This window comes from Aotus nancymaae, unplaced genomic scaffold (assembly GCF_030222135.1).
Source record: "Aotus nancymaae isolate 86718 unplaced genomic scaffold, 86718_ANA_hifiasm-v0.15.2.pri h1tg000014l, whole genome shotgun sequence".
NCBI lineage: Eukaryota > Metazoa > Chordata > Mammalia > Primates > Aotidae > Aotus > Aotus nancymaae.
The window spans coordinates 22,343,718-22,365,043 of record NW_026988425.1 but is presented as its reverse complement, the minus strand read 5'-3'; the positions used below and the strand labels follow the sequence as shown (position 1 = coordinate 22,365,043).

The 21,326-nt window shown below is 34.9% G+C and overlaps 1 protein-coding gene across 5 annotated transcripts in view; it reads left to right on the top strand.

Moving 5' to 3' along the window:
- CDH12 (cadherin 12) overlaps window positions 1-21,326 on the top strand; it is a 1,114,509-nt gene that overhangs the window by 482,566 nt on the left and 610,617 nt on the right. Inside the window, exon 3 of one of the 5 annotated variants that reach the window (XM_064375903.1) lies at window positions 15,703-15,773. The exons of the other annotated variants lie outside the window; for them this stretch is intronic. The gene's annotated coding sequence lies outside the window, so the exon portion shown is untranslated. The remainder of the gene's footprint in view (window positions 1-15,702; window positions 15,774-21,326) is intronic. 5 annotated transcript variants of the gene reach the window in all.

The following is a 21,326-nucleotide window of genomic DNA, read 5'->3' as shown; positions in this document are numbered from 1 at the left end:
CAATTACATGAACTGCTAAAATGGTAAAAGATGACTAATTTAACACTATGCAACTACATCATTATTCATATATTATAAAAATAGATACATTAGACTTAGTAATTGTAATAAACTATTCATCTTTTTAAAAATGCATGTAGTTTTTAACATATATGCCTACTCAAAATAATTAATTATATTATGAAAGTACATGGTAGTTTATATTTTTTACATTTATATCATATTATGTAAAATATAAGCATAAAATACTATGACAATTAAATGTTGAAAATAGTATCTAATTCTATATTAGATAAGATCGTATTACACATACTTTAGAAAAGGCATTTTGTGTTGACTCCATTCTTTTGGGAATTTCTCTCAGAGTTATAATAAAAGAATCTTTGAGAATAAATAATTTAAAAGGGGCAAAGAAATTTGCCTATGTTAAGACTTTCAGAAGAATTAATTAGTATGTAATATACTGAAAAATCCCCAGTGTAGGTTAATTAATTTTTTTTAATGTTGCTTAAGGAGTAATGATATTGCCAGTTTCGAAGTCTATTACTTGAAAGTCTTCTTATACTTCAGGCCCTCCATGAGTTTACCCTTCTTTCTTTTCCTTTGTTCAGAATATGCCTAAACTACTTTCCAATATTGCCTTAGCATTAAAATTAGAGTGAAATTCACATATTTAATGTTTGAGTGGACTAGACATGATGGTTCATGCCTGTAATGCCAGTATTTGGGAGGCAAAAGCAGGAGGATTGCTTGAAGCCAGGGGTTTTGGACCAGCCTGGGTAACATAGAAGAGACACCGTCCCTACCAAGATAAAAATAAAAAATTGGCTGGGCATGATGGAGCATGCCTGTAACCCTAACTACCTGGGAGGCTGAGGCAGAAGGATTGCTTGAGCTCCGGAGTTTGAGACTGCAGTAAACTGATGAAACCCTTGCACTCTGACCAAAGCAACAGAAAGAGAATTAATCCCAAATAAATAAATAAAAAGTTGGGGTGAAGCTTCATAATTTACTATACATTTCAAACATATTTGGCCGGTAGATCATTACTTCTCACAGTAATCTCTGGGAAGATGTTGTTAATCCTAATTTATTGTTAAAGAAATAAATTAGGATCAGAAGAACTAGAATTTCACAAGAGGTAAATCGAAGACCTAGCACTTTAAGCACAGGTTGGTTAACATTGGCTTCAGTAATCTTTCTCTTATTTCACATATATCATTATTTTATATGATTACAAATTAGTGAGTCATTTAATCATGTGAACACCCTGTTTATTTCTTGTCCAATACAGAACTTGGTACATAACTTGGGTGATCCGGAGCAACTTAAATACTTGAGATGTGGAAATTTTGGACACTATCATTTGTTTCTCTAGGTATTAATAAAAATAAATAGCAAGTGTGCTAGTTCCCCATCTACTGACCATATCATACCTTCATTTCTTCCCAAAACTTTATCAAAAAACAATTCATTCTAGAATATGATGTCTTTCCACCATTCATATCTTGCCACATCTTGGCAATTTTGTTTCTTAAAATGCAGAAAAAGTTGTTTTTATATTTTCCCGGGACTGTCTTAAGATTTTTACTACAATTCTGTAACCATCCATGACTTATTTTTGCTATTATCTGGACAATTATTTTTGCTAGTATCTGGACAACTATTTGTGCTTCTCAGACACTATATGACATTTTCTTTTATAATGTTAAGTAGTTGTTTTAGTTCAGTATAATACTAAAAACAGGCAAACCTATGAAACAATAGATGAATCTATTGGATGAGACATAACATTCATTATATTGTATTTCACTAGCTTTTCAAATTACTTTAAGCAGAAATTATTCATCAAGGCATAGGCATGTATAAAGCACTATAGTTTATGACCTAGAAAAATAAATGCAATTCCTAAAGACAATTTTCTTAGCTTGAAGTAGAAACTCAATACAAGTAATTTTGTATCAAGTATTGTATAGTTCTCAAAAAGCATAACACAACTTTCACAATTGTGTTTTTATTGATTTCATTTTTAAATTAAGGCAGATTATTGGATCATATAAAGAGACACAACTCAGTAGAATTAAATAGCAAAATGCATACAAGAAATGTTCAAGTATAAACATTGGTGAAATGCTGTTCTCTTGGTTTTTAGAAGTTTTATTAGTGGTCATTTTTGGAGATTTAAACCCTAATTCATGCTTGTTTATATTCATCTGAACCAAAAGTTTCTATTTCATCCAACTCTGTAAACTATATGATTTTACGTATCACAACTACTTTTGTTATATACATCCACTATGCTTGAGTTATGATACTACTTCTATGGTTAATGGTAGCATTTCAAGCCATTCATCATTAACCAAACCAAAAAATATGGCAGAAATATTTACAGTGAAATAGTTTTTGGCAGGCTGTAGTAATATATGTGATCTATATTTATCAGAAGAAAAATATGAGTTTTAAGAATGAGGAAAAAGTCCTTCAGTTTATTGCATTCTAACACATTAACACATTCTGTCTTGAATTTCAATAACTTCTGGAAAAGAAACTGGTTCTGTATTTGTACACAGTGGATTTACCTGTACCTATTGTAAGTCCATTCTGGTATATTTGGGTTCAAGACCAGAGACTAAAGATACTAAAATGTAAAATAAATAATGTTATTGTACTATAAGTAGTAGGATGCAAAAAGCACATGGTATTCATCAAAATCAGTTATCCTAACCTTAAAAATGTTATATCCTGAAAACAATATTTCTCCATTAGTGAGTGGAATGATATCTGCTTTATAAATTAACTTTCACAAAATTTCTGTTACATTTTAGTATATTAGCAATGTAGCAAAGTCTAAATTTCCCAACACATTAAATCACCTTTGTCATTACCTTGCCCGCTGAATTAAATGACGCATCAATGAGCTCTTAGTGTCAGGAGTTTAGGGTGCCATTCAGCCCTCCCCTCTCCAGCTTTCAAAAGACATGAGACATGTGTTCTTTATCAAATGAGAAATAAAAGATTCTTTTAGTAAGTGTTAGTAAAAACTGACAGAATTATATTGGAAATCTGGCATAGAAAGTGAGGTGTTTAAAGGAATCAAGTATTAGAATCCAGAAGCTCAGGAAGGAAACTCCGGGAGCGGGGGTTGCAGATCTCTGCTATGCAGTTTTGAAACATTTAGTTCAACGGGTTCAATAAGAGTCAGACTCGTGACAACTTGTTTATGGTTGTCGCCACGCTCTCTCTCAAGCTGGATGCAAATGAGGACACACTTGGCCCTCACTGTGCTGGAAGCCATCCTATTCCACCAGGAAGGCTCACTTTAGAGGAAAGCTGGCACTGTTCATGACAGGTTACAGAGAACCTGTGTCATTGGTGACCTTGTTGAGTTACTGACTCAACCAAACTTTTATAAACTCTGTTGCTATCAGCGGCCATTCTATTTTCTTGAACCAATAAATACACTTTAATATGTGAGTCTTTCTACACAAGGGAAGCCAGTTTATTTCACATATACAATTGTGGATGGAAGAACTGTAGGATTAAAAGAATCTGAAAAAATCTTTCATTGATATTATTGAGTTGCTGTATAAGCCAAAATGAAAACTCACGTATTCACTCTGGGAGCACGTCATATACCTACCTATGATTCAGCACTGAGGGAGCTAGTAGAAACAATTTAGGAAGTTGTACTTTGAGACCTGCTTGTTGTCTTCAGTAATGTCCCATGATGCCTCTGGTGGTAATTTATAAACTACTACCCAGTCTCTAAGAATTCTGCCAAATCAAATTTGAATTTCTGTTTACCTGCTAAACAGAACTATTTATATTTATTTACTTTTTCATTTACTTGTTTATTATTAATAGAAAATATTTTGCATACCTATGGAGTACATGTATTCCTTACAAAGAAAATGTGGTACATTACACCATGGAATACTACACAGCCATAAAAAACGATGAGTTCGTGTCCTTTGTAGGGACTTGGCAGAATCTGGAAACCATCATTTTGAGCAAACTGATAAAGGAACAGAAAGCCAATCATTGCATGTTCTCACTCATAGGTGGGTGTTGAACAATGAGAACATGTGGACTCAGTGAGAGGAGCATCACACACTGGGGGCAGTTAGTGGGGGTAGGGGAGAGACAGCGGGGGGTGGGGAGGAAGGGGAGGGTGAGAGGGATAACATGGGGAGAAATGCCAGATATAGTATGTACCTAAAGTAAAATCAAAAGAAGAATAGAATGTAGCCAGGCACAGCGGCTTATATCTGTAATCCCAGCTTCTTTGTGAGACTGAGGTGGGAGGATCACTTGAGCCCAGGAGTTTGAGACCAGCCTAGGTGATATAATAAGACCTCATCTCTAGAAAAGAAGATTAGTCAACCTCGGTGGCACGTGCCTGTAGTTCCAGCTACTCATAAGGCTGAAGTGAGGGGACTGCTTGAGCCCAGGAGGTTGAGGCATTGGCCACTGCACTCCAGCCTGGATGACAGAGTGAGACCCTCTCAAAACAATTAAAATAGAATGTGTAATAATCAAGTCAAAGTATGTAGGGTATCCATCACAATGAGAATGTGTCATTTCTATGTGTTAGGAACATTTCCAGCCCTCTCGTCTAGATACTGTAAAATGTACATTACGTTGTTGTCAACTATATTTACCCTACTCTGCTATGGAATATTGGGGCTTTTTAAAATTTAACTGTATATTTGCACCTGATAATCAATCTCTCTTTATCCTCTCTCCTAGACAGAAACCCTTCACAATGTCTTGCATCTATCTTTCTATTCTCTATCTCCATAAGATTGTTTGACTCCCACATATGAGGGAGAACATGTGCTCTCTGTCTTTCTATGCCTGCCTTTTCTCACTTAACATGATGACCTCTGGTTCTATCCGTGCTGCTGCAAATGACATGATTTCATTCTATTTTATGGCAGAATAGTATTCTATTGTGTAACACCACATTTTCTTTATCCATTCATCCACTTAGGTGGATTCTGTATTTTTGCTATGGTGAATAATGCCACAATAAACAGGCAAGTGCAGGTGTTCCCTTGGTATACAGATTTCTTTTCCCTTGGATAAAATCCCAGTAGTGGAATTACTGGATCATACACTAGTTCTATCTTTAGTTTTTTGAGAAATCTCCATACTGTTTTACATAGTGGCTGTAATAATTTACATTCCAACTAACAGTGTATGAGTTCCCTTTTCTCCCCAGTCTCATTAGCATCTGCTATTTTTTTTTATTATTTTGTTTGTTTGTTTGTTTGTTTTTGACATGGAGTCTCACTCTGTCACCCAGGCTGGAGTGTAGTGGTGCAATCTCAGCTCACTGCAACCTCCACCTCTTGGGTTCAAGCAATTCTCCTGCCTCAGCCTTCCAAGTAGCTAGGATTACAGGCGCCTGCCACTGCACCCAGCTAAATTTTTTGTAGTTTTTAGTAGAAATGGGGTTTCACCATCTTGGCCAGCCTAATCTTGAATTCCTGACCTCATGATCCACCCTCCTCAGCCTCCCAAAGTACTGGGATTATAGGTATGAGCCACCATTCCCAGATTGTCTTTTAAATAATTACCATTCTTACTGGGGTAATATGATACCTCTGTTTGGTTTTGAGTTGCATTTCTCTAATTATTAATGATGTTGAACCTTTTTTCAAATACTTATCAGCCATTTGTATGTCCTCTTTTAAGAAACGTCTATTCATGGTCTTTGCCCATGTTGGAATGATTTGTGGTTTCTTTAATTGCTGAATTGTTTGAGTTCTTCATATATTCTGGATATTTGTCTTTTGTCAGATGAATAGTTTGCAAATATTTTCCCCCTTTTAACAAGTTGTCTCTTCATTCTCTTTGTCTTCTTTGCTGTGCAGAAGCTTCTTGGTTTCATATAGTTCCATGGTCTATTTTTGTTACAGTTAGTTATCTGTGCTTTTGAGGTCTTTGCCATAAAATCTTTGCTTAGACTGATGTCTTGAAGTGTATTTTCTTATATTTATTTTTCTAATAATTTTATGGTTTCAGGTCTTATGTTTGAGTCTTCAATACATATTAAGTTGAATTTTATATATAAAGAGAGATAGGAGTCCATTTTCATTCTTCTGCATATGACTAATTCCCAATACCATTTATTGAAGAGATGTCCTCAGAGTTGTTCTTGCCATATTTATCAAAAATCAGTTGGCTGTAAATACTTGGATCTATTTCTGGACTCTTTATTCTGTTTCATTAGTCTACCTATCTGTTTTTATACCAGTATGAAGTTGTTTTGATTACTGTAGCTTTATAATTTATTTTGACAGGTAGTTTGTTGCCTATAGCTTTGTACTTTTCTGCTCAGGACTGCTTTGGCTATTTGGCATCTTTGGTAGTTTTATATAAATTTTAGGATTTTTTTAATTACATGAAAAATGATGTTGATAATTTGATAGCGATTATATGGAATCTGTAGATTGCTTTAAACAGCATGATCATTTTAACGATAAGAATTTTTTCAATTCATGAGCATAAAATGACTTTCCATGTATGTTTTCTCTTCAATTATCTTTGCATTTGTATTTTGTAGTTTTCCTTGTAGAAATATTTCACTTCCTTTGCTAAATTTATTCCTAGCTATTTTAATTTTTTATAGCTTTTGTTAGTGATATTGCCTTCTTGATTTCTTTCCTCGCTAGTTCATTACTGGAGTATAGAAATGCTACTCTTTTTTTTATGTTGATTTTGTACACTGCAAATTTATTGAGTTTCTTTATCAAAACTAGGGGTTTTGTGGTAGAGATTTTAGGTTTTTCTAGATGTAAGATTATATCACCAGCAAGGAGGAATAATTAAACTTCCTCTTTTCCAATTTGGATGACTTTTATATCATTCTATTGCCTGATTGATCTGGCTAGGATTTCCAGTACTATATTGAATAGAAATGGTAAAAGTGGACAACTTTATCTTGCTAAGGAGCTTAAAAGAAAGGCTTTCAGTTTTTCCCCATTCAATGTAATGATAGCTGTGTGTCTGTCATGTCCAGTGTTTATTATTTTGAGGTATGTTTCTTCTATTTCTGTTTTGTTGAGAGTTTTTATCATGAAGCGATGTTGAATGGTTTTCAGTTTTTTTTCTGGATCTATTGAGGTGATCATATGGTTTTTGCCTTTTGTTCTGTTAATGTGAGGTACCACATTTATTGATTTGTATATTGTGAACCATTCTTGCATCCCTGGTATAATTCTGACTTTGTCATTGCATATTCTCTTTTTGATGTGCTGTTGGATTCAGTTTGCTAGCATTTTGTTGAGGATTTTTGCATCTATGTTCAGCAGGGGTATGGGCCTGTAGTTTTGTTTGTTTGTTGTTGTATCCTTATCTGATTTACTATTTTGAATTCTTTATTCAGGATTTTGTGAACGTTTTTTGTTTGAATCTGTTGTTGGAGAATTACAGTCTTCCTTAGGAGATGTCATATTTCCTTGATGTTTTTCATGTTTCCTGTGACCTTACATTGATATCTACACATCTGATATAATAGGCACTTCTTCCAACTTTTTGAATTTCCTTTCATAGGTAAGGATTTCTGTTTTTTTTTTTTTTGAAGATGTATATGTGTTGTTAATTGGGTAGGGCACTTTGAGTACAGGCAGGAGTGTGGTCTCTACATGATTGCTTTGGCTGTAAACAGCATTGGTAGTATCTGTTATTTCCTTGGTGGCTCAGAGAGCATTTATTAGTGGAGACTGTGGTGACGTTTTGCTGGGGAATAGAATGCCAGGTGGGCCAGTCTTTGGCACCAGTGGTGGCAGCAGTGTTCTGAGCATGCCTATCCTTGAGCCCCAGAACAGTGTATGCTGGCTTCGTGTTAACAGGTCTAGGTGAGCCAATTCCCAGGCCTCCAGATGGCTTGCTTGGATTCCGGTAGTGGCAGCAGTGAGCTGGGCAATATGAGAGGTTTCTTGGGCCCCTTGGCCATGGTGCAATGTGGGTGATGGCATTCGCAGTTGTGGGGCAACCCACTGGAACCCAGGTGGTTCATGCTGGTGCTAGTGGTGGCTGCAATGGGCTGGGCAGGTCAGTCCTCACAGGTGGTTCATGCTAGGGGGTGCCAAATATTGGATCAGCAGGTTAGTTTCTGCTGACTTCAGACTCTGGGAGGAGGGCTTGGGGCCAACAGAGGTGGACTGGGCTGGATGATGTTCAGGCCCCTGGATGCCATGCTCAAATACTGGGGGAATGAGACTTGGCTGGCAGGCTTGTCCTCAGGTGACCTTGTTATGGTTCATATAGGGGCAGGGTGGTCCCCAGGCCTCCTGAAGAATGCTTAGATGGGGGCAGTGGTGGCTCCACTAGGGGTTTGCCACCAGGGATGGCAGGGCTGCTTTCAGTGGGAGTAGCTTATTGGGGCAGCTCTGGAGCTGGTGGTTTGCTGGCACCTCCATCCCACAACAGCCCACTGCGGTGGCAGTGGCATTTGTCCTCAGAGCATGTGGAAGTTGCTGGCCTCTCCTTTCATTCCTGCAGCAGCAGCCGCAGTATCATCACTTCAGGGCAGAATGTCCTTTGGGGTGTATTTTCAGATTGGTGCCAGTTGTGGGCCCACCACCTGGAAGGATGGCGCATGACTCAGTGGGAGAAGTGTGAGAAGGCAGCTGTGGGCTCACAATTTCTCTGTGTCTGGGTCCCACAACATCATCAGCATCATCGGAACTGCGATTTGTTTTCGAGATGTGTGAAGAAGTACCCAGCCTCCACACTTTCTCCTTGGCAGTCCTTTGGGGGCTCAACTCCCTCGCGTGTTGCAGCTACTCAGGGCTTGGAAGCCTGATGACTCAGCATGAGTGTCGCCTCTGGAACAACAAACACCTCTGCACAATCTGTAGGCAGCTCTCTGTCTTGAGGCCCTTGAGGGTCACAGGAGTTTCCTGTGATTAGGATTGTGGAAGTCTGTGCAGGAATGTGGACTGCTGGGGGTCCCTCACTTACCTTTTCCTGACCTCCAGGAGCTTCTCCCAGCTGCCAAGCAGGCTGCCTGCTTCCTTCTCCTTTGCTTTCAGTGCTTCCCTGCCCTTCTCTGTTGAGTCCCTGTGCTCTCTCTTAGATGAACTATCCAACGTGTCATTATCTACTTGCTATTTCAGTCCCTCCCCATGTAAGAGGCACATACTGGTGCTTCTAGTCAGCCTTCTTGGATTTCTCTCCTCCAGTACTGTTAACTGGTTAATACTTTCTTCATTACTATACCAGCCACTCTGAAGTAAGCTAGCATCATCCCTGGACCAGTGACTTGTATTACCCTCTTGTCTTAACTAGTTCTAAATTCATCCACAATTCATTCTTCAAACTGAATCCAAACTGTGTTAAGAATAAAACTATCATCATGTCTTGGCCTAACTTAAAATCCCCCAAAGGTTTTCCAAATCTTTGAGGATAAAGAACAAAAGCCTTATCTCCACAAAGTTCTTTCATGGACTGGCTTGTATCTATGTTCTTAATCTCAATTTTTCTAAAATCTTCCTTCATTTTCCAGGGTCTAGACAAAATCTTTCTTGTCTTCAATCTCTTGTGACTACCTTAATTTATCTTGTAATAGGTGATTGGTACATAATATTCTACATATGTACTCTCTATATATATGTATTTGTTATTTTATTTTATTTTTTTTTTTGAGATGGAGACTCACTGTTGCCCAGGCTGGAGTACATGATCTCTGGTTATTGCAACCTCTGCTTCCCAGGTTTAACCGATTCTCTTGCCTCAGCCTCCCCAGTAGCTAGGACTACAGGTGCATGCCATCACGCCCAACTAATTTTTTGTATTTTTTGTTAGTAGAGACGGGGTTTCACCATGTTAGCCAGGATGGTCTCAATCTCCTGACCTCATGATCTGCCTGCTTCGGCCTCCCAAAGTGCTGGGATTACAGGTGTGAGCCTGTAATTTTAAAATCAATATAATTGATTTTAAAAGCTAGTTAATTCACATAATACAAGATGCTCATTAAAACAGACTAATGTTTATGAAGATTAACTAACATACTAATAAAAAGCCCTGTTCAAAGCCTTGGACAAGTTAACTATATTTAAATGTGGTTGGGTAAAAAAAAGTAATATAATAGATAGGAATACATGGAGGACTCAATGTAAACTCAGTTTCTTTTTGGAAAATAACATCTTAAACTATATCGATCTACTAATAGAGAAGTAAAATGATCATATTTCTGAATTTAAAAACAGAATTCTTTCTCTTTCACTTTGCACATTTAAATTGATTTGACTATAATATTACAAAAATGTTGTATTGAGATCAATATAATTTTGCTTTGCTTTAGCTTTTATTACTTACATGTAGAAGCATGTAAAATGTGTGTGTACATTTATTGACAACTTTTCTACTTTAAATCAGAACTATTTTCATAATATCTCTGAATTCAATAGTTCATCAAATATTTGACTTCTGTTCTTAAAGTGGCACTTAGAAAAAATTACACTTACTAAATTTTCCAGCAATTGGAACTAAGCTTTTAGGGAAAATTTCAACCTGCAAATATTTTTCTTCCTATTGTTAATGATATTGTGACATATATTCCCATGCTCGACCTCCAATCATTTGCAAATTTGTATATTACAGCCTGCTATTCTGTGCATACCTCTCTTCTCAAGATCCTTTGCTATAGCTTCCAAACAAAAAGTAATTTGTTTGTTTTTGCTCCTACTGCTTCTCAGCAAGAAACAGTTCTTACTTAATCTTGAGGGTGCTTGTTAATTGTTGCATCTACGCCTAGAATTTTTTCAGTCATTTTCTTATCAGTTGATTTTCTTGCTGTTGAAGGCAGAGCAGGTAAGGTTATCTAGCTCCTGGTCAAGTTATTCCAGTATATAGGACCTACTGGTTTATGGTAATTTTATGTTTTTAATCGATTTTCTCAAGTATATCAAGGTTTCCTATCAAACTTGGTTCCATTTCATCTCTCCTTTGTAATCTTGGTTAACACACATTTAGGCGTATAATAAGTGCTAAAATTTTGGGGTTTTAAATTTATGAATATAAAGTATGTTTAAAAAATACTCAAATAAAGGTGTTGGCAAAATAGTTCAAGGAATATAATTAGGGTTCCATAAAATACTAAGTTTTCTAAAAGGCACCTATGTGTTGTAAATTCTGTTCAAGGAAGATATACATGATTCAAAAAATTTATTCACACCAAAAATTATTTACAAATTTATTTAATTGGCAGATGCCATTGTTTGTCTACTCATTAGGCATTACTCCACTGAGTACTTTTCTTCTTTGCTCACAGTTATCAAAGAGTCCAAGCAACTTGGGGTGAAAGTTAAATAGTCTAAGCTCATTTTAATGATCTGCTTTTCTTGACAGTGATTAGTTGAAAAATGTAAATATGGTACAGCAAGACATACTTTTTTGTGATTAGTTTTATTTATTTATAGCAGATATTTACACAGTTCATGTATATTGAGATTGTTTTCGATTTAACTGTATTTTTTTAACTTAAACTTTAAGTTCTGGGGTACATGTGCAGATCGTGTAGGATTGTTACATAAGTATACACATGCCATGGTGGTTTGCTGCATCCATCCCCATGCCACCTACATTAGGTATTTCTCCTAATGTTATCTCTCCCCAATCTCCCCACCCCCTGCTATCCCTCCCCTAGCTCCCCACCCCCAACAGATCCCAGTGAGTGATGTTCCCTTCCCTGTGTCCATGTGTTCTTATTGTTCAACACCCACTTATGAGTGCAAGGCACACTTTTCAATGCAAAAAAGTAAATACAATCTTTTGGGAGTGGAGGGGTGTCTAAAAATAATTTCTCTTGGAAATGTGTACAGTATAAGCACACCTTATTTTTTTCAGCCCTTAATGCTGCCATTTCAGTGACTAAAGATAAAACATTGAGGCTCACAAAGAAGAAAGAAAAGCTTCTGATTACATGATAAAATCACTGAATTAGTCAATCCAGGAACAATATACTTGAGAATATGTTTTTTTAAGTACAAAAAATGTGTATATTGACTAAATAATTTTTGAGGTGATTTTTCTGTTATTACGTCTGTAGCTATAGAAACTGATACCATGTTTTAAGGAAAAATGTGATTGACTGCAAATTTTCACTTAATGTATTCACTATTTTCCTTTCTGAGTCAGATTTTCACATATTCTGACAGTCACCATGAATGATTTTAAGTGTTTGAAAATAGCACATAGGGACAAAATGTTAGGCCTACTTATTATTATTTGCCTTTAAATTTTACTCATCAAATTCAGCAAATTGCTTGAGATTTTGTGTGTTTGAAGAGCTTAAAAAGACATCATTAGCACTCTGAGATTAGGGTAAAATGGTGGCATCTCCTCTGTCCTTCAAATATATTGATGCTTTCATTTTGTGCAGGAGAATTGATTACATAAACTTTAAAATGCATTTAATAAGTCAAATAAAGCTGCTTCTTTAAAATGTGAAATCTTAAAGGCATAAGTTGATTTTTTTTCTGTCTGTATATATTTTTTAATATATGGTGCTCTCTTTGGGGTGACACTTTTATGTCTGTTTTCTAGAAAAAAATATGGTGAGAAAATGTGTTTAAAGTGTCTTTAAAGAAAGACTCATTTTTTTCTGAGTTATTAGACAGTATTTTTCCATTCAATCCTGTTTACATATTAAAAAATAACATTGTAACATTTACTTAAATAGTTAAACAAAAATGTTTCCTTATCTTCAGCTTTTAGCATATGAAACAAAATAAAGTGTTTTGTCTCTAAACATTTGTTAAGACAGGTATGAGGGACATCAAATTTCAAAAGATGTTTTTATTTTATTTTACTTTTAATTAATTAATTTATTTATTTATTTTTTGAGACAGTCTTTCTCTGTGGCCCAAGCTGTAGTTCAATGGTGTGATCTTGGCTCACTGCAAACTTTGCCTCACAGATTCAAGCGATTCTCCTACCTTAGCTTCCTGAGTAGCTGGGATTGCAGGTCCGCACCACCAACCCTTGTTAATTTTTGTATCTTTAGTAGATGGGATTTCACCCTGTTGGCCAGGCTGGTCTTGAACTCCTGACCTCAAGTGATCTCCCTGCCTCGGCCTCCCAAAGTGCTGGGATTAAAGGTGTGAGCCACTAAAAGATGTTTTTAAAAAAAGGATAAAGGTTAATAGCGGTAGCTCACACCCTAAATCTCAGCACATTTTGAGGTCAACCTTTTACTTAGTTGTGCATTATCACTAGAAATATGAAGGTTAATTATAATCATCAAGCATTTATATGAATACTAAATGAATAAAAAAGTGAAATGTAACTTGTTTAGTCTTCTATTTCTATAGACATACGTTAAGGCAAATTGTTTTAGATATGTGAAATTAAAACTAAATACATATTTATTATTAATCAGCAGTTATTATTTACATATCCATCCACTGAGGCAGGCACATCTCTTGAGTCCAGGAGTTTGAAACCAGCATGGGAAACATGATGAAACCCTGTCTCTACAAAAAAAAAAAAAAAAAAAAAAAAAAGAGAGAGAGAGAGAAAAGTTAGCCAGATATGGTGGCAGACTCCTTATAGTTCCAGCTACTTGGGAGGCTGACTTGAGAGGATCACATAAGCCTGGTAGGTTGAGGTTGCAGTGAGCTGGGAGCACACCACTGCACTCCAGCCTAGACAACAGATTATACTCAATACAGCACTGATTAGTACTCCATTAAGTTGTATTCAAATGATCTTCACATTTGTTTCCTATTAAATGAATATACTCTATCTAAACTATGAAGCTAGAAGTAAGGCAATAAGATTAATATTCAGCTGAATTTTATTTATTACTCTAACCATCCTCCCATCCATCCATTCCACGATAAATGAATACAAGCTATTATGCATCTGTCAACATATGAAAAAGTATGAACAAAAGTCAGAACTGATTCATTTTCTGAAGTCTCAAAATGAGAGGTTAATGTAAGCAAAACAAATTCATTATGCGTAAAATTCCAGAAGAATAAATTTTCTAAATTTTATCTCCAGAAGAACCTTTCGCAGGTAACAGTAAGTGATTAAGGACAAAAACGTTATGTCAGAGAGTTCTTCAGAGAAACCAACAGGATTTCTGTCTATCAGTCAATATACTTACCTATCTCTATACTTACTATCTATATGTAAAGAGACATATAGGTATATTAAAGGGGATTTATTTGGAGAATTGACGCACATGGTTTTAAAAAAGAATAATTTTTTTAGATAAATAAACAATATTTTTTATTTAATAAACTGAGAAGTTTTATTTTTCATGCCGCTTCAGTTGAAAAATACTCACTAGGTATTCCTTGAATGAAAAATAAAATGCAACGCTCCTCTGCCTCTGTTCTTTTTCTAATTAATACAATAATTTAGAATAATTTTGATTTGTTCGTTTTCCATTTAGCTGCCACATCTTAAAGTTAACTGGTATGATACTGATGTTGAAGACTTTTTCTTGGTGGTCTATTATTAAAAATAACAGCTACAAGACAGTTGTTGAGTTTTTATAGATCAGTTAATTCTGAAAGCAAAGTGATGTTCATTTCTACAAGAGGAAAACTTTTCTCCAAGGAGATTTAAGTAATCTAGCCAGTTAACTTTCCTCTAAGCATCCATAGAATTTTTCCATTTTGCTCACATTGTGACGTTTATTAGTAACTATTTATCATATGCTTATTTATGTGTATAATTTATCTTCTTAAGGACTATAAGCTCTTTGAAAATGACATAGATAGCTGATTTATCTTGTGTATGCCAGGAGCTGGGCATCTAGAAGTCATTTAACAGTACCATTGAGTGGATATCTCTGTCAACATTGTTTTCTAAATATTACAAACCAAGTACATTATTGAAAAATTAGAGATGAGATGATTTTACTAGCACAGTAGCATTTATTAACTATACCCATTTTCTCTACGTATTTGAAAAACAGCTTAGACCTGAGCTGTACTATTATTTCAAATTATCAGCCATTAATAAGGAAAAGCAAGATTCACACCATCAAAATTGTGTACACTTATACCCTTAGAAATTTAGTCAATGGCCATGTCTTTTAGCAGAGAGGGAAATATACCAAATCTGGGTAAAAAATAAAATTCTCAGCGTGACATAAAAGGAAATATTTATGTCATGCAGTTGAGTGAACTTAGAAGAAAGAGAATCTGTTCCACTGTTAGTCTACACTTTACATTGAAATATTCCTTATTATGTTTCTATTTAGGGAGAAAATCAGCTTCTTCTATGGTTGCTTTCTCTCTTTGATGAGTGTTTACATTTATGTCAGTGTCAACAAAATTTTGAAATGCTTGAATTTTGTTATTGACCTGCTTTCTTCTACCTTCAGAATGCCTTTAGCCCCAGATACACCTGTTCAAATTCTGCCCCATTAAGAAAGAAGCCATCTGATCACAGAAAAAATTCACAAATTGTTTATATAGAAACAGCATGATGTTAAGGTAACATTGGTCCATTATTCATTTATAACACTTTCTGAAACCATTCATTCATTCATTCATTCAGTTATTAGGTAGTGATTAGCAGTCTTCTGGGTAGCAAGGGTCCTAAATCAAAGTTTTTTTCCCACACAATTTTTATAAATATTCCTCACTTTGATCCTCCATTCTCCTTCACTTATTTTTCTCTCCTGTAATCATCTTCAACCAATATAAGACTCTCTACTTCCTGCCACAGATTGCCACATGGAAAAGCTCCCAGGTGAACCCCAACTGCTGAAGAGTCACTTCAAATCTGTCATGAACTAAGTAAGTTATTTCCCAGGAGATACACAAAATTAAATTGTATATCAGATCTCCTTATATTATATATGATTCACCTAGGAATCTTTCTAGTTAATATTTGAATCCATTTGTTTACATCACTCATGAAAGCATTGTCTTTTCTTCCCATCATTCCTATTAAGGGCACATGGACTTCCTTTCTTCCCCTCCTTCTTTTCCTCCCAACCTCACTAACCTGTAATGAATAATATCCTTAAAACAAGACAAAACACTATGATTTCATTTTTCCAGGGCCATGCAATCTGTTTTTTATTTTGCACAAAGCCATACAATCTTATCTTTTAAAACTAGACCGTATTAAATTGGAAACCACGAATGTCTCTCTTGGTACCACTTTCAACACCTGCATCGCTGCAGACTACAGACCCCATGGCAGCCTAGTGAGGTAGGAGAATGAGGGGAGGAGCATGAAGGCAAGGCCTTTATAAGGCCACAGGGTAAAAGGCCATGTTTATGAAAACTATCAAACAAAACCAATGTGATTGTTGGCAGAATATCAGCTTATTAAGAAATCAGTTCCTTTGGTTTAGTTTATGCTCAGTTATCTAATAAAAGATGATCATATTTTAGGTGATTTGATTGAAGATGATCCAGGCATTGCCTCCATTTCTACTCAATGCATTTTTTTGTGACACAACATCATGTCTTCACTTCCCAAAAGATGCATTTTTTAGTGCTTTGGATCTGTGAGATTCTTGTTTCACTTAGGAATATTTAAATAACAAACTGTAATATAGGCAAATAAATGTAATCAAGGCTCTCTGCCATTGTTATCTGTCAGCTTTCCAAGGACATACATCCTCAGAGAAAAGAAAGCAAAAGATTATTAAATATCAATATTTTACATATTTGAAGATGGTTTCAATCAGTAGAGACTAGCTATGTAAAAGATTGTTTAGAGGAACCGAAATATCTTCTTCTTGCCATTTAATAGGCCTGATATGCATATTTATCATACTCTGCCAATGTAAGAAGTCTCGTTGGCATGTAATTTAATGATTGTTGGCATTCCCTAAGTATTGTGTTTCCCAATGGATTAACTGCCATTAAAAGATCAAAACCTTTAATAATGTGATATAAACCTGGAAAGACACATGCTGATAAAGACCATATGCATTTCTTCATTTGTTTTGCATATTAATAAATTTAAGAAATTTGTAAAGACATTATTATTACTTATTTGTGGATTCAGTTGTGGTACATCTTAATTATTTAGTTGCCAATTTTTCTCTTTACAATCTCTAAAATTTTCTGTTAAAAATATATGTCTATTAAACACAGAACTTCATTTATTTCTGAGGTATAATAAGTAAGTTTTTAAAATATCTACTAGGAAAAAATATAATATGTTGAAATTTTGTTATGAATAATAGATTTCTGATATAAATTAAACAGCTACTTTGTAGTTAGGAATTTTGTGAACCATTCTAACAGAATTTCGTGAATCAATTAATATGAACTGCATCAGTGTATTTATTGGCTTGACAAAGCAGCATAAGAAAATCTTGCTTTGTCACTCTTGTCACCGTGGGTGAGACAAATCACATTTAGTTAAATTCTAAGTGAACTTTCTCTGTAATGCTTTCTGCTTTTCACAATTTCTGATGAATTTAGTAACTTTCTACCAGTAGGCCATGAGCCACATTTGGAAAAGAACATAGGAGAGTGTTCATTTTTATTCATTTTTAGGCTCAATCATGTACATTGTGTTGCTAAATTATACAGATTCATGTCACTCCAGATTGTTGTGAAGTGTTCAACACAACGGACCTGAAACACCAGCCATTGTCAAATTCATTCAAAGTGGGGGCCTGTTGGTTTTTTTTTTTGGAGGCAGAGTCCTCTCGCTCTGTTCTCTGGGCTGGAGTGCAGTGGCAAATCTCAGCTCACTGAAACCTCCACCTCCCAGGTTCAAGTGATTCTCCTGCCTCAGCCTCCCAAGTAGCTGGGATTCAGGCCCGTGCCACTATGCCAGACTAATTTTTGTATTTTCAGAAGAGACAAGTTTTTGCAATGTTGGCCAGGCTGGTCTCACACTCCTGACCTCAGGTGATCTGCCCACCTCAGCCTCCCAAAGTGTTGGGATTATAGGCCTGAGCCACCGAGCCCAGCCTGTTGTTAGCATTTTTTAAGGAAATGTCATCGATGAAACAGTGATGTACCTCCACAGAAAACTATTTAACATTGTTTAGGTTTTTCAAGGCACTTTAGCAGGAGAGAATGAGCTGCAGTTAACAATATTAATCATATGTTTAAAACTCATATTTAATGAAATGTACATTAAATACCAAGCAGAAATGCTCGTGAATTTTTATAACGTTACAAATTTTTGACAAGGAAACATGCATTTTTTAAATAAGAAGTTTTATCAGGACAAAGTCTGCTTTTATGACTTTATCATCTACCTGTTCTATTTTATCTTTCTGTGTCTCATATTGAAATGCAAGTAATGTACACCTTCATGTTTATTCTACACCTGAGGGAAAAATTGATCAATTTATACCTATTAATAATATAAAAATATTAACTGCTCATTGGCTTATATATCCCCCTTGGGAATAGAGTACTTTCTTATATCAATCCAATGCTTTTTACTTAAATTAATATGAAAGTGCTCACTTTTTATTGTAAAATACAAAAACAGACTAATATAGTAATACATTGACAATCATTTTCTCCATCCTTCATTAAGTAAATAACTTTTTATGTTAACTGAAATTTTTATTTTTACAAATCATAATGGTATTATTTTATGGATTAACTATCTTCTATTTGGGATACTGAGTTAACATTTGATCGTTTGATAAGGATCTTCTGTGAGCAGACAACTTTGAAGCCTATGCAATCTCTTTCAATATGTCAATTTTAAAATAGTCATCAAATGTCTACCTTGATAGAAACAGACATATAAGTAAACACTAGAAATCAGAAATAATTGACAGTAGCTGCAAGAATAAATAATGCACACATCTCTCATGGGAATCTCCAACCTAGACAGTTTTGTAATTCTGCTGATCTTTCCTGTTTCCACCACATTCACTTTTGGCTTGTCAGATACAAGTATTTATACTATCAATTTGCCTCCTTTTTAATGGTAGAAAATATAAACAATATCTCTATCTGGCTGTCTCTGTCTTTAACTAGTTAGGTAGAGAGGTAGCTACACCTAATTATTATATATAGCTAGCTAACTACACATAAACAAATATTTGGAAAGGGTCCATTCAGCCAGTCTTCAATTATTCAAAAATTAATTGCAAGATAACACCACTGAAGCTATATTTTAAAAATTTATTTTAGTTGCTACTAATAATTTCTCCATAGCAAACATTTTTCTCAAAGCACCAATTGACACTTATACACAATCTTGTTTTTAGTTATAAACATAACACAACACAGTTCATCTCACCAAGGGAATCACTGGGTCCTTGAGATCTTAGACAAATTCTCTTAATCAAAATAGGATTGAAATTGCTAAGAGTATGGGTTTTATACCAAGATATACTTGGAGTTAACCAGGGTTCAGCACCAATTAACAATATGACCTGAACAAATATAATGAGATATGTAAATTATTTAAGACTCAGTTATCCATATGTATACATCAGGTATATTTATTGCAATAATTCAAAACCTTGAGCCACCATAAAAATTAATCAATCTGAGAATTAACAAACAAATGTGGAGGCCCAGGTGAACTACTCCAGAACATGGATAGGAGGTTAAGCAAATTGTATTTAAATCCCAGGGACCGTGTGAATGCAGCTTTTATTCATATTACATACTCATTGTAAATGGAATGATTAACACATTTTAAAATGACAACATGGTTGGCTTTGAGTTCAGATAAGCTGCATAATTTAAAACCCTTGTTATCTAAACGTGATATAAATTATACTAATTTATAATGTCAGATAAATAAAGTTTTTAAAACTGTATGGCTTCATAGGTTGTTATTAGGGACTTTCATATTTAGAAAATACTGCTATTCTCTCCCCAAGTTAACATAAATACCACAAACAGATTTTGATATTACAGAGCTTAAAATGAATGCATTTTTGGAAAAGGCTCCTGTTTAGTCTTTTAGCAGGAATGATTTTGCGTTTTTAACATACAAAGTTCGTCTGACTGCTCTATCTGCTTCTATTTTGTATTTCTTTCACTTAATATGAAAAGAATAACTGATGATTTGCTTACTTAGCACATCGTTCTCAGAAGGCCAGTAATGGCATATGCAATCTGACCATTCATTTAACCTGTAGGATAACCCACTCCAAAGATTATTTCTGTGCCTTTATGTTTCCCAACCTCTATTGTTTAGTCATAAATATTTGAGTCATTTTACACTACACATTTGTGCATGTGTATGTTTCAGTATATATGTAAGTATTAGTATAGGGATTTGTTTGTTGTTCAGTTCACATTCAAACCCATGGACATCACCCCGGGAGCCCCATCAGGTGCTAAGAATGTCAAGATTATGGAAGTTTGGATACTGAGTGATGATCTGAATGAGATCTGGGAGCAGGTCTGTCTTCCTTAGCACAGCTTTTTAAGTACTCTCAGTGTGCATTTACATAAGAAAGCCAGATTCATTTTAAAAGTTATCGCTATGTTTTCATTTTAAAAGAGATTTAAAGATAGTTATACATATATATATAAAGATATATAAATACATATTTTATAGATATATTTTAGATATATATATGTTTAAAAATATATATATATACATATTTTGACAATGCCTCTATGTAACATGAATTCTGTGCTTATGTGTAGAATTGACTTTGAGCTTCCACTTTATGTTGCGTTATTATAATCATGACACACCTAATATTGTCTTAATATTTTGACTCTGATCCTCAGTAGACTGTGTTACTAGTTCTCATGCTAGATAGACTAACTCAACAGTTTTTAAATAAATATCTTTGCCAGTTGCAATATAATGTCTATGTACCAGGGTTGTAGACACTTGATGCATGGCAATTCACAGAAATATCTGAAGCTTAAATGCAAAATGCATCTATATGTGTACCTATCTTTAAAAAAATAGCCTTGGTGTTCAGCAGTACTTAATACTTGAAGATGTGTTTAAAAGGCACTCAACAACTTAGCTAATGCTATTGTCCTTTAATTACTTTTATTGAAACTTCAGAACATCAGGACTGTTCCTAGTTGACAATTTCAGTTCAATTTCCAGTGTTGCTAGAGCACATTGATTTAGGAACATTATTACTATATAATGACAGAATCCCCTCTTGGCAGTAAATTACTCATGAAAAGGAAGATATCACCCACGTTGTTTCTACTTCAAAAAGCAAATTTGTTTAGTAATGACAGTCATTATGATACCCAGATGATTAAGTCATCCAAAATCATTTATAAAAATGAAATTAATCATATTCAAAATGAATGCCCCACTATAAATCATCTCTGTATGGGTTTATAGTCATGAAAAACAGCATGGCATGTGGGTTTAATATAGGCAATTGGACTGGGAAGGCTAAGGTGCGAGTC